This window comes from Aedes aegypti, chromosome 2 (genome assembly GCF_002204515.2).
Source record: "Aedes aegypti strain LVP_AGWG chromosome 2, AaegL5.0 Primary Assembly, whole genome shotgun sequence".
NCBI lineage: Eukaryota > Metazoa > Arthropoda > Insecta > Diptera > Culicidae > Aedes > Aedes aegypti.
The window spans coordinates 357,119,336-357,135,061 of NC_035108.1; the positions used below are offsets into that span (position 1 = coordinate 357,119,336).

At 34.6% G+C, this 15,726-nt stretch overlaps 1 protein-coding gene across 4 annotated transcripts in view; it reads right to left on the bottom strand.

Moving 5' to 3' along the window:
- The window catches only part of LOC5573405, a 108,150-nt gene extending 93,461 nt beyond the window's left edge, over positions 1–14,689 (bottom strand). For all 4 annotated transcript variants that reach the window (XM_021846397.1, XM_021846395.1, XM_021846396.1 and 1 more), the window contains exon 1: positions 14,282–14,689. The gene's annotated coding sequence lies outside the window, so the exon portion shown is untranslated. The remainder of the gene's footprint in view (positions 1–14,281) is intronic.
- Between the last annotated feature and the right edge of the window lie 1,037 nt (positions 14,690–15,726).

The window sequence follows — 15,726 nt, forward strand, 5'->3', positions numbered from 1 at the left end:
TTTTATAAAGCTTGATACATATTATCCTGAAGTTCAATCAAAATCTAGTTTACAAAAAAAAAACATAATTATGATGTATTGAGAAAAAAATTCAAACGTCCAACGAATTGTGGAAACTCTTCTCCGAACAGGGCTTTTCAGCAAAGCTAATAAATCTGATTGATTGTTGGTAGCTTTTGAAACACATCAAAGTTTAAGGCTACCCACGCTGTCTTTTGCTTGTATGCCCCAAGAGCAATGATCAACGCTATTTGTATGAAAAAATTTAAATTTTGATATGAGCCGTAGCTCTTCCTTCCCCTACAGCGTTACGTAAATAGTGCACGGCACCTAATATAATGTTGCCAACTAGAACATTTGCTGAAACATTCAGTAGGTCCATTTTCTTCGTCTAGTACATTTAAAAAATAAGGGACCAGAAGTTGTTATCTTTTCATATCAGAGAGCGAGTAATGGCGCTTAAGCCTAGGCTCGCGAACCAGGACATACGGGGGAAATACCTGTGTCCCATCCCAGTAAAATTATCATTCACAACGATGGAGTGGAGCATTAACATTCTTAGCCTCGCCACTCCCAACGATTTTACCCATTCTCCTAAATGGAACGGCTGGTACTACCTTCCTTTGCGAAATTTCAAAATTTTCGTCTATCGTGACTGACCTGATTACCGTAATATTTGGAATTATCTTCAAACCACAAGTTTGCACAATGGGCCTGGCTATTTTATTATTTGTATTCTATGAGCGATATTTTGCCAATATTAATGTTGACAAAGAAATACTGGACAAAAATTAAGTACACTCAGGATGCTTTTCAATATTGGCTGTGCAAGCATTTGGATAGATAGATGGGACATATATGTGAAGGAGTGGGGTGGATATGGTCAAAAGGGTAAGAGAAGGTGGGGTTGAAAGTGGTCGATGAGTGACCGCTTCTCTCACTGAACACAGTTATCACCACAGAGAATAAGTTATATTTATAGATATACACTGAAAACGGCCTTACAGTTGAGGTCGAAATACGCGTATTGTCAAAGGTCAAAAACTTGTTTGTCAACTAAAAGTAACGAGATTGTAACCATCTGTAAAATTTGTTAATTTAATTTATTTGTTTTTTAAATGTTTTTCTATTAGTGATATGACGTTATTTTAACAGAACAGCATAAAGCTTATGTAAAAACTTTTATGGGAACGTATTTAGATAAAGAGCATTAATGAAAAATGTAATTGTTTGATGAATTTGAGGGAAAAGGTTTTTTCGTCGGAAAGTGTAAATTTTGCATCCATTTTTTACTTCGATACTGTATATCTCAGAAACTAAAGCAGGTATCATCTTCAAATTTTAGATTTTTCTCAATAATGCTGTTAATAATAAGTAGAAAATAACCAAAAATGATTTGGGAAACAAAACTTTTTCGATTTATGACCGCCTGATCCCCCATAGTGCACAGATAAATAGACATAACACTCGGATTAATTTGATTGTGCAACATGGCACTCGCCTCGAGTTTGTTAGAGTTTGACATCCGTGCACTACGGCCACCTGGCTTCCGTATTAAATATTCCGATTAGATATAATATGTATTAGATTGATAATTGTTATGTTATGTCTGTGGTTGTCTTGTAGGATTTGCAATTCCTTATTGACCACTTATTGCCAAATGATTGTCCTGTGGAACATCAAACATGTGTTACACACTAAGCTCTTACGGTGAATTTCACCGTAATCTCAACAGCTGAACAGTTCGGTGAAATAAATCACCGTAATTCCGTCGAAATTTTACGGATTCCGGTGATTTTTCACCGAATACTGTAAAAAATTACCGTACTCCGTTAATTTATTTCACCGAACTGTCAGCTGTTGAAATTTTACAGGAATCCGTAAAATAATTTAAGTGTGTATGTTTCTTGAAGTAATGCGAAACAAATAAATATATTCCATCATTATTTCATTTATCTTCGCACTAGTCTGACTGTCAATTTAAAATTCTTCCTTCTCATTAACATCCGTACTTCTGTTCTCAATAGTTTGCATGAATTCAACACATGAATTCTCCGACATGAGCAGCATTTCTGGGCGATATCTGAACACAAATAGGCTCACTCACAGAATGAATTGTCAGAGAGCAAAATCTCCGCCAACAACGTTGGTCACCATCTTTGTCAAAATATGAAACAAAACTCGTGTGCCAAATTTGCATGTCAATACCGAGCGTTTGACCTCTACTCATTTCCCCATACAGCGTCGTGCATTGTTCCTTCACGCACGCAGTTTCTGGTGAATTCTCTCGTCGCACCACTACTGACTGATGCGCTGAGCTTTGTTTGAATTGAGAATTACAGATATTGCACAGCAGATTCCTGTCGTAAAATCAGCAAATATAAACATTACGCGTGGGTAGTGGCAGTCAGCCAGTCATTATAGTTATCCGTTTGTGATTGCGATCAATATCATTTGGCGCTCTCAGGTTTGTTAGCCCTATTGTCTTTCGTACAGGCAGGTGATAAACTGAAACAAACAAAGTCAATTTCGTTGGATATTTGATAAAATGACAATGACCTTGACTTCGTCGGATGCTTTGAATTAAGTTATCAGATTGATGTATCAACAAAGAGGGGCGGATAGAGAGTAGCAAGTTTGACTATGACCTTTCAACTTACAGTTTTTATTGATATTACGTACTGATAAAGAACCTGCTTCTTATCGGACTGAGAACTTTGGCAAAGTTTTTTTTCTCCTTTCAAATATGAAAAAGTATTTGACCCTTTTTCGGCCATACGAGATGAAACAAAAATAGTAATAAAAAGTGCTCAATAAGTTAACACTCTTCACGAAACTAATTTATTAGTGGTAGTTTCGGACATGAAAAATTGGATGAAGCTAGACATATATTTGTAGTTTGCTAAACATTCGATTTTTCTACATATCTGTGAATTTGATATTGTGAACTTTTCTTCATTCTGTTCAAGCCAGCTGCGTTAATTGATTGCATGACGTGCAATACCTATGTCATCCTTGGTGAACATTCGATATCGTTATATTTAGAATTTAATGCTTCCTTCATATGTGTAACACACATATGATGAATTCTTTTGATAACTATCGAGCAGTGTTGCCATCAAGCCAGAATTTAAATAAATGATGTTTTGAGACAGTTTGAATAAATGACGATTTGAGACAATTCTCAAACGATGTTTAAATTTCATCGTGGCATTTTCTGAAAACATAATGTGTTCTTCAACTATTACCCCCCTATAACAATCGTAAAAAGAGGTCGAAGTGTGATCTAAGGTAGATTCATTATTATTTTTTCTCCCGATGTATGTTTTAAGGTGAAGATGAATCGAAGCCAAACTTCAAATTTTCAAGAGCACGAATCTGGAGAACCAAACATCCGTTTAAGCTGAAAATTTAATCGATTGGTCGCTCACAGGTGGTGCCCAATCGATTAAGTTTTCAGCTCAAACGGGTGTTCGGTTCTCCAGGTTCGTGCTCTTGAAAATTTGAGGTTTGGCTTCGATTCATCTTCACCTTAAGAGTATATATGATTTTCTGAAACTTCTGCGAAAGCATCATGCTAATCAAATACACTTGTTTTAATATATAAATTTCAAATACATTAAAATCGTTTACTTCAAGAAACTCTTTTGAAAACGTAGTCTAGGAAAAAATTTAGAAGCAAATATCAAATCGGTCAGTCCTTCTACATACGCAAAGTTCAATTCAAGTGGTAATGGTAGTGTGTACGCGTTTTAAGTTTCGAGCTGGAAATACTCTTATGCTTCCGAAATTTCTAAAATTCTTTTTAATGACGTCAAAAGCTTATGTACCTATTGGTAAACATGAGATAGTTAATCCTAATCACAGCATTCAGCATAAATTGGACAGTAGACCATGAATACAAAAATTAATACCTTCTATGAATCCATGTTAAGAATTTCTTCAGCTTTCTATTTTTCCAAGGTCCTATACAATAGTCATAAAATATCAACTCTATCTAAAAACGTACTGCTAACATTGACCCCGATGGATACATACCAAATGAACAGTTTCTACTGTAAACAGTCAAAAATCAGAGTCAAAACTACCGTGGTCACTGTCAAAATATTACGAAATCCAGCTTAAATTAAGTACGCCAGTCATTAACTCTCGCGCAGATATTTCCCGAAGAGCAATAAAAACAAACTCGCTAAAACACGCAAAAATTCAACCAAAACCATCACAAACAGAATAGCTCACTAATTATCATTAGAATTGTTTGCTGGTTGATAGACACACCAGAACGGAGCGCGCCGCCATGCATTGATGCATTCATGAAACGCAAAGAACGCCACACAGCAACACCCAACAGGCAAGGTCAATAAAACCTCAAACGCCCCAACCAACCCACGCATATATCGGTGGACGAGATCGCGCGGTTCTGTGAGTGTTTTCCGATGTCATCCGATGGATCGGGCGATGGGTGTTTGTTCTGCATCGAGTTGAGAATGGAGTCACAGCAGCAGCATCATATACTGTTGGTCGGTGGTGTGTACAGAATTATGAATAGGATGGATAATTGATTTGTTGATGAATAGATTTTTACAGATTTTCAAATTATTTTACTTCTTTTGAGAATTTGTCAAACGTGATCGTCTATTGAGTCAACAAAACTAAATCTTAACTCTATCCTCCTAAAAAATGTCAGTTTATACCTGTCATTTTTAACAATACGAATAGGTTTTAATTCATGCTATCGATTACAAAATTTCGAAACCCGGCACGTTATTGTCCAAAATAATATTTATCACGCAATCAGATTTAATATACTTTAAGAAAACATGTGTTATGCTCAAAGTAATTACACAGTTCGATAAAAAAGTCGATCATAATGCATTTTTGATATGCAAAGCGCTATAGACCCATTTCGCGCCAAATCGTATTCCGAGGTGGCAACACTCTCTCAAACTTCAATGAAATTTTCTGGATGTGTTAACCTAAGTCACTCAGGTTTTTCAAAATTTATCTAGGCTATCACTTGAAAAGGACCAAACATTTTTAGCCGCTATTTTTTTTTTAATATTGAAAAATCACAAAAAAAATGTTGTATGACTTGTACAAATTTGTCTAAATTTTGGAAAAAAATACAGAAAAAACTCATTTGTGGACTATATTGAATAAAATGATTTTCAAATTTGATAGTCGATTCAAAAAAAAAAAAAAAATACCATACTTTATTTTAATGAAATTTTGTCTGCGTCTCTAGGCCCCCACAAAATATGGTAAAAATTATCATAAATTATGATTTAACTTCTATGAAATCAATGAATTGGTATAAAATTTGAAGATTTTGAGGATTTAAGGTTATTTCAAAACATCAAAAACATTCAAAGTGATTCAAAATTATAGGTGACACATACAAAAAAAATAGGGTGCAGAGCTACTTGGGCACTTCTATGATTCACTTTTGCATAGGAGTATTTACTTGATCGAATTGTCTAAAACTTTGTTATAAGAAACACTTTAATACGATGCATATTGTGTCCAAATATGAGCCCAGTGGCTTCAAAAAAAACACCGCTGAAATTGATTCATTTTCCAAGAATAGGACCCAGCTCTGTACAAGCAAAACATTGAATCATAACATTCAAGTTTTCAGGGATGGGATTTTGAAGACTACACGACATACACAAATATGTAAAAAAAAAAATAAAAAAATATTAAATTTAGAATTTGAATATTGGATTTAGTAAATTAGAGGAAAGAATTGAGAAATGTTTTGCTTTTCGAAAATGACTTTAATAATCGCCAGCAAACCACATCGATTTCTTCTGTTAAGAACAATAGGTTTCACTAACATTCTGTGTAGAGAACTACTTGAGTTTCAAAATTTAAATTAAGTATTCTATATTTCAAATTAAGGGACCAACGTGAATGAAATCACTGAAAAAATTGTCATTGATAGTAATAGACACAAAAAAAGAATTTACCATGTAAAATACATATAATCTGCTAAGATTTATAAAATAGTGAAGGATATAATTTCAAAAAATCTCAAACACGCAAAGTTTTTAAGCTGTTTCATATAATAGTAATAAATATTCAAAAGTATTTTTCGAAATCTATGAATCTAATGAAGCTAAAAGTATAAATGTAACTTGAATAAGGGGTTTAAAGCAATTTGATACTGACTTCTTTCATTAAATTCTTACCCAGAACATTAGCTATCAAAGTTACATTAAATCCATTCTATAGTATCGAATAAAAATATTGGGGAAAAGTCCCCCACATTAGTAAACCGGCCCTGACTGATAGCTTTGTTTGTCAAAATTGCCATTCAGCCTCGTATCCCAACGAAATCTAGGGAAATTCTTCAGTTGTCTATAAAAGAATTCCAAAGAAAGAGAATTGAAAACAAAAATCTTACTACATTACTATGTAAACACTAATATTTTTAACGCAACCAGTTTTAACCCAAGATCGGTCGCATGCGTGTACTGAGTAAACGCACCTTGAAAACAGCCCGCTTTTCATACACAGTTTGAGCGAGATGGCGCTGGTGATGGCTGAATGCGCGACCGCTCTTGAGTTAATCCTCTGATACCCAACCCTGCATTTAAATGGGATTCACTTTGGAATTTTGTGTATTTTCTCGTAGCTTGGAATTTTTATTTAGCTAAAACCTTGGACAAGAACACACACAACTATCAGGAAAGTTTTCGCATGTTTGAAATATTATGACCCACAAATGCCTGAATCTAATTTATTATTAATCGTAAAAAAATATACGATTCATATTTTTCTGCACTCAAGCTACCATAGACGAAGAGCCTGGTGGTATTGAAATAATTTCAAATTATTGCCAAAAATCGATAACCAGAAGAAAAAATATAAAAAAGATGTTAAAAAAAGATAGAAAACCAAAATTTAGAAAATCATGAATAAAAATACATCGGTGTCCAAAACGTGTTTATGGATGTGTTTATGCCCCCTGGGGATTTCAACCGGACTCTTTATGTAGCATTCTTTAGGACAAAATATGGAAAAATCCAAATCCTTCGGGTAATGGACCAGTAATTGATTGTAATGGCAAAAGAAAAGGAAAGGATGATTATCTGCGAGTGTTTTTCAAGACGAAAGTTTTCAAAATAATGAGAAAGCATCCATAAATTACATGGTAATACAATGGGAGCAGGGGGCTTTTTCGTCGAATCAGTTTGTTGCATACTGACATTTTTTTTGCAAAACGATTTGAAAACCTCATACGCTTTGCTGATTTTCAATTGCGATTATATTGCAAATCATCAGGGACCATTCGATACTAATTTATGGTTAAAGTTTTCAAAATTGCCAGACAGTGATATGTGAAAGATGTATACTGTTTAACCTCGATCTTGCTCGTTGTAAAGTACGTAAACCGGCGTTGTAAAGTATCTGCGATATAATATAATTAGACATAATGCATACATGAGCCCTTTGAAATCAATGTCCATAAATTTCCATATGCGCTTCATGTTCCGATTTAAACTTTTTCATTCGAATGGAAAGTTTTGTTTGATGCTAATTTGAACACCATCCATAAATTACAAACGAAATTATGATTTTGCTTAGACAGGTTCAGCCATACCCGTTTTTATACAAATAATGTAAACATAATGCTTTGGTATAATGTTACTAGAAATCACATAATAAACCTAAACAATATGTTTGAGGTTTGCAATTCATACGTTTCGGAATAATTAAAAATGACCCTACACTATTTTTGTAAGTTTTTATTTCAATAAATATTTTTCTTGACAACACTTTAAATTTATATCAAAACATACTTGGTTTTTTTTTCAGATTTCTTGTAGCTTAAACAATAAAACCATAAAAATCACTCGTAAGCTATCTCGCCCCCTTCTATTGTCAATAGAAATCGTATTTTCTTATCTCCTATATTGTTACTATTGCTCTTATATGCCGTTCCTGTCTACACGACTAGAATAAACATGTGTCCTCTCTCTATTTTTGTTGTAAAGGTCAGATGTGGTCGGAAATGAATACCACATAAATTTATGTGATTATAAAATTGTACCCCCCAGTTTTCACTCTGACTACGTTTCTGACGAAGTAAATATGCATTATTTATATAGACATTATTGAGTTGTGTTCGATCCTTCGACCTTGACGCTTGCTTTTGCGGGGGCGAGTGATGGACACTTGTTCGGCGTAAAATGAGACAATCGAATTATTTCGCGATTCCGATTGGGCGTGATTATATCATAGATCGTATCACCAACCATTGGTGACTCCCAGATCTTTACCTTATCCCACTAACACAATATCCTTTCCATGACAATTGTGGAGATGTAGAGGTATACTCGGTCTCTAGTAACAACGGTTGTCTAACTAATATTCCTTCCCTTCCCCGATGACCGTAAGGACGTGGCCAGCGCCGTTATTGACTTTATATATTTGAGCTCTCGCTTTGTGCACATTGCAGGATGGTAAGCTAATCCCAAGCCCCATTCATCAATTCCCTGTGCAACTTCGATTGTTCTGGTCAATCACGGAGTAGCAACTACGAATTGTACGGTCATCTATGCTCATGCTCATGCTCATTATTTATATGGACATTATTCATTACTCATGTGACTACCGCAATCGGCATTAAAATTATATTTTTTGTTTAGTAAGCAAACTTTACAATACTATCCGTTATTTAAAAAAATGCACCTTTAAGAGCCTCTCCTGGCTACATTACTGGTCTATCACCCGAAAGCCTTTGGATTTTTCCATATTTTGACCCATAGAATGCTACAAAAATAGTCAGGTAGAAAACCCCGGGGGGCGTCATCGTGACCCTCCCTTGTTAGATCGATTTTAGATAACGAAAACTGTTATTTAGATCGAAAAAAAGGATATAAAAGAGTTATTTATGTTTAAGAAAACTATGGAATGTATGATGTTGTTATGTTCTTTTTCTTTTTTTCTGGGCAACCGACACCTTTTGGTATCGGTTGTAGTTTTACGCCTGTTTATTCCTAGTACTAAGCCTAAACACGGGTGCCCAAGAAAGCCTCCACACACCTGGGACCCTCCATATCGAACCCATCAACACAAGAGCCGGGACCAATGCACACTGGGCCAGGAGCAGAATTTAGCCAGACAAAAAATCCAGCACTTTAGGAGTGCATTTATTCGGGTTGGTATCAAAGGAGACTTATCTTGAATTTATTAATTGCTTAATTTAATGGCTTTACTCCCCTTACGAAGGAAGACGTGATCAGTGATTTTATGCCTCAGAAAATCCCGACGGGAATTGATACATGACCTACTGAAATGAGAGGCAAGCACGCTTACCACTACATCACCGACGCCGCTGTGTTTTGATTTTGGTTTGGAAAAAGTCGATCTGAATGCAAGCTTTTTTATATAGGCAAAGAGCAGTAGGGCTCTGCATAAAAACCATCCGCTCTTTTTCACTCATTCATGAAATGAGTAAACAACAAGGCCAGTAAACGTCAGAATCACATACAAAATCAAAACAGTGCAGAGCGCTATGCGCTGCTTATCAAATTATTTCGACGAAACGTCCTTATGTGAAACTTCTCGTCTTTGTTTGAAATTAACAGGACGGGCGAAACTTTGTTCATGAAATTAATAATATCCAGTTTTGATAATTTGCCAAGAAGTCACCACAAATTTTGAAAATCGATCAATCTTAAATTATCAATGCACGACTGAGCAATATATGCTTACTGAAAAATACATGAGACAATTCTGAAAGAAGCTCATTTCGCGTCTATTTTGTCAGACTTCGTAGAATAAAGTATCCGAATCAAGGAACATTTTGAGGAATGTGAAACCACAACTTGTGGTATTTGAAAATTGGTTTGAAAATGATTCCAAATCGCTACGATAATACATAATCGTTATCGATCAGAGAAGCAAGTTTTATTAATTACTCATACAATTTTTCTAATTACAGACAATTTATATAAATGCAGAATACATAAATTGATAAAACCAGTTGGGTTGAAACAAAGCTCCAAAGAGCAGTGATATATATTATAATTCAAAATCATCAATCTAGATAAGGGATCTCAGAATCTCGAAGCTTGTTTTAAAGTTTGTGATCAATTGACCAAGCGAATTCTGCCATTTTTAAATCCTGCTTTAGTGAGAGCCAAAATGGAGAACCTGAAGGACAAAAAAGAGTTTGACAATGGGACGTTTTAAAACTACATATTGCTATTTTGACAGGCATTATTCATCAAGAAATTTAGAGAATATTTATCAACATGCGGTTCAACTTTACCTTTTTAACTCTCAACTTTGACTCTTGTTAAAAAAAATGAGGGGGATCAGGTCCCTCTCTTCTCTTACATTGACACTCTTACATTATTTACGCCAATGTAATAATATTTCGATAAAGTGATTCGTTGAATCAATAGATATATGTCATGATAAATGTAGCACATACATTTTGTAAGGAATTTCGATATGTTGGCATAGCCGAATGGTTTGCTTCACGGTGTGGAGATCTGAAATGTGGTCAAGGGTTTGATGCTGGTTGTCGACATTATATTATTTTTATTCTTCGTCAGATCATATATTGATATTGATTTGTTGGTCATTCATTGATCTTGTAAGATTTTATTTTAAGGTGAAGATGAATCGAAGCCAAACTTAAAATTTTTAAAAGCACGGATCTGGAGAACCAAACACCTGATTGAGCTGAAAACCTAATCGATTGGTCACCACCAGCTAGTGACCAATTGATTAAGTTTTCAGCTTAAACGGATCTTTGGTTCTCCAGATCCGTGCTCTTGAAAATTTGAATTTTGGCTTCCATTCATCTTCACCTTAATCTTACAATATCTTAACCCTCTAATACCCAACCCCGCCTTTAGACGGGGTACACTTTGGAATTTTATGTATTTTTTCGTAGCTCGGAAATTAAAATGATTTTATTTTTAGCCTAAACCTTAACTCATAACACGCATATAAGAAAAGTTTTTTATGATTTTTGAAACTTTTTTGTATTATTGAAAATTGTTTGAAAAATTGTATTCTTAAATAACCTACAAATGCCTGGGATTTATTTAACGTGTATTATAAAAAATCGTACCTTTTATATTCTTCTACGATCAACCTATCACAGAAGAAGAGCCTGATGGTATTGAAATGATTTCAAATCTGTTTTTCCGTTAGTTACACGGAAAATAAAAAATGTTCAAGAAAAAAATTAAAAAAATCATATTTTCAAAAGTATAGTAAAAACTCAAATTTTTATTATTGCTAAAAATCAGTAACCAGATGAGGCTTCAAGAAAAAATTGAAAAAGATAGGGATGTTCAAAAATAAAAATAATAAAAATCAAAAACCAAAATTTGCGAAGAAAAATAAATCATTGGCCAAACCGTGTTTAGAATGATTTTAGATAACGAAAAATAATATTTAGATCGAAAACAAAAATTTGGGTATTAGAGGGTTAACAAGATATTGTTCAATACTTCTCCATGCTAATTTTTGATATTACCGTCAACTCCCCTTACTCGAAATTTCGTATCTCAACATCGAGTTAGTGAACCAAAGTAAGTTGGTTTGGTAAGGTATTTGAATTGTAATATAAATGTAAAAAAAATATGGTTCAATCCTATCAAACATTTATCAACCTCAGTTATACATGTTTGATATAAAGTATCAAAATTATAATACTGTCTAATATACGGTGTAACTCATTCAGTTCCTGCTTTTGATCACTTATATGAAAATTGTAAAAAAAGATACCCGGCTTCAAGGGATGACAGTGGACAAAAAAAAGGTGTGTGTTGATATAAAACACGCAATTTAAAATTTTCCTTAAGTCGCAAAAAATCAAATTTCATATAGTCAATAATTAAAAGATGATCATAACATGTCCTTCTCCCAAATAAAAATAAAGAAGAATGGTGATCAAATACGCTCAAACCGCCTTGGAAATCAAAAACTCAAGTTGCTCAAATAAACAAGATGAAAATCAAAACATGAAACCAAATAACCATAAGTCTCAATATGTTTTAGTAAATACAAAAAAATATCAAATTTTATTAAAAAAATGTTCAAAATCAACAAACAATTCCTTTAAAAAATATGTTGTGATAAATTTTAGTTTTGATATTTTTTGTGGCTAAGCCTCAAACAAAATTATATCATGATCAGATATGCATATCATATTTTGATTAAATTTTATTAGTTTTTTGTTATGCTCCTCTAGTCGGGTAGGATAGCAGTTGCACTGGTTTTGTGGGTTTCGTATTCTATAACTCGATATATGCCTCCCTAACTCGATGGTCCCTTCTATATCGAGTTATGGAGAATTGACTATATTTACGTTATTTTATCTCTTATCTCCAATAATTCAATAGCTGATTATAATCTTCAGTAGTTCACTTCAGAACAACAAATTATAATCTTCTTGAGTTTTTGTTTGTTTGTTCTGATACAGTTCTGATTTCTGCAAACCACAACATACACGCCTCTGGATAGTCTTCATTTGAAGTTTTCATATGATTCTAACTTAAAACCACACTTCAACCATCAACACCATTTCGACCAGCACTACCAACAACGTTTTATTTTGGGCTCCCTGGCTCCGATGGATCTTTTCTAATTTAAATTTCTGCCATCAACCAACATTTTTTTGCATAAGAATAAAATGTTTCGGTTTTAATTAGAATGCCCCGGCAAATGAATCGGGTTGTTGGCATCGACGATGGGACCACTACAACTGCGGTATGGTTTGATTCGCTCGGTCTGATGAATTCTCCCGATTGGACTCCCATCGCCACCGTTTGTGTATTGCAATTTTCGTTGCTTCTGTGATTTTTTTGATTTTTGGTTTTGCAAAAATTATTCTGGATGGCTGATTCCAGGTCTATAACCTTTGCTTGCGCGCTTTTGTCGAGTGGTGGAATCCTGATGCGATTGTAGATTAGGGAATCATTTTGAATGATTTTTATTATTCAAGAGGTAGGTTCCCAAAGACCGGACACATAAGCCAATAAATTCCATAATCAAATAATTATTGGTTTCATGCGATTTTGTTATTCATTTATGATACAATTTATGATAAGTTTATTAATTTTTGTAGCGTGCGAAAATCAATCAAAAGATATAAACATGAATTTTGACGCTACATTTTGTCAATGTATTCTATTATAAAATTGATCATTCTTAGAAGGTGAAATATTAGTTACAACCTAGGAATGTTTCGAACAATCTTAATTTGTTCATCATGGAATGTATTTAGTACATGAGTTGTAATTCGGAATTGTAATATATTACCAATTAAAACCAATTATTACCAATTCTTCATATGGGACAAGTGCCCACATGAAAGTACAAACGTGTATCGACCGATTCAAACCTAATTTTGGCTGAATGAGCCAATATTTTTTGCTTGTTGGACCACCCCCGTGAATGCAAATTCGATCATAACCCATTATTTTACTTATGTTATTAATTTTATATCTTTCAAACTACCGGACAAAGAAAAAAATGGTCTGTGGAATTTTGGAAGGAAATCGTTACATATCTCAGATTTTTGTTTTGTTTAGGGAAAGCTAATTTTATAAAGTGGACACCTTGTGCATGGGGACGGACCTGGTGTAGGGGTTAGAACACACGCCTCTCACGCCGAGGACCTGGGATCGAATCCCATCCCCGAGATAGTCACTGAAAAATTTCAGTGTCGACTTCCTTCGGAAGGGAAGTAAAGCCGTGGGTCCCGAGATGAACTAGCCCAGGGCTAAAAATCTCGTTAATAAAGATAAAAAAAAACCTTGTGCATACTACATTTTTTTTTCAATGAAATCGCATTCCGTTTTCTGTACATCGTTCTACCAATAATGTACGATTAGTTAAAATAAATAAATTTTACTCGAATAAGTTAGGAAAGTTCTATTTTTGAGTGTTATCAATATCAATATTTATTAGAAATTTGCTGAAATATTCGACGATCTATTTAGCTTTCTTTTCTTTGAATACACCATCTTGATTGGAACACGATTTCTTAATTTTTCGACAATGTCCGGTATTGAGTACTGTTCGGTTCTGGGGGATCTCCTCTCATGTTTCATGCTGTGGCTTATCACCGAACAATGTTGGTTTTGTCGCGAAACAGTCTTTAACGTTCTTTCATCACTGATTTTCAACACCAAAATGTCCTGTTGCTGTTGTTACTACGATCCCACAACTCATTACTTCCGTTACACTTTTTTCAGAATTAAATTGTACTTGACCATACCATAGAAATTCCAAAAAAGTCACTCACATTTGCTTCTAATCCCAGTTTTGCATATGTTGTTCTACTGCGCCAATCCAGGTTCAACTTAACCGGAAACGCTGCTCTCAGTTCTCACGGTCAACACCATTCGGCGGCACAGAATGAAGAATCCACCGCGGGTTAATGACGTTGATGGCAGTTCTAATCACACACAAAACAACACTTGCTTCTAATTAACACAAGTCCCCCAAAAAATATGCGCCCATAGAGCCCACTATTCACACGAAGCATACCAGGCGAGCACCGGACACGAAAGGGAGGGTTTGCTTCCTATGCTGTCGCTGGAATCACTCTCGATATCACGGCCAGCGGCGAAAAAGTTGTGCGCGAGACTGGTGAATTGCACACGTGCGATCGCGAACAAACGACAGAACCGACTGAATTGTTTGATAGCGACTGAAGTGAATTTATTTTTATATTTCAACATACATCTGGGCAGCGAGATCGTTGGGTGCTTTTTGGCATGGAACGGACGTACGAGTGCTCTCTTCTGCGCGGTGAGCCCTATGCTCTGGACTCTAGACGAGTGATGTCTCTTTTCTCTGACAATGATCGACTGCCACTGGGCGTTGCATGCTAGTCCGTTGTCTAGTGTGTTGCTTCCTTCAAAGGACATAACTGTCCACTGGAAGCATTGACGGTGTCTTAAAAATAAGTTAAAAAAGTGAGGTAAAGATGAATCGAAATTTTTTTGCCTCAAATTTTTTCGAGCACAAATCTGGAGAACCGAACATTCGTTTGAGCTGAAAACTTGATCGATTAATCATCAACTGCAAGTGACAAAACGATCATGTTTTCAGCTTATACGAATGTTTGGTACCCCAAATTTGTGGTTTAGAAAATTCATATTTGGCTTCGAATCATCTTCAGCTTAATGAATGATTGACCAACATAAATCATACTTCACGATTTTCGTAGGAATTATAGGGTCGATTTAAGCATGTAAAAAACCAGGTTTCAAACAGAATAGTGATGATAAACATGTGCTCCTCGCAACAATTTTATATTAAAAAGAGCTCCGCGAGTCAAAATGGCTGAGCACCTCTGTTGTAGACATTGATGATAAATTAATTTTGCATAGATGTTCAATACATTTGTGCAATATTTTAAACAGACATATCCATTAATTCTCTTTAATTAGTCATATTTCGTAAACCAAAATTCTCGATCTATCATAACGAATTTGGCAAACATTTTTGCCTTAAATCAGATGAAGTTTTATTTTCAAAAAACGTCTAAATAGATCAAAAAATACTAAAAAAACATGTCAAGCTTCTATAAAAAAATCAGAATTTAATTCAACACAAAATTTATGGCTAATAATGAAAACTTTATGAAATATTACGAAGAGTTCTAAACGGTTTTTAAAGAACATAAATTTGATTCAAGGTTTCGTGAAAACACCACAGAATCCTACTTAAAGTTATGTCCCG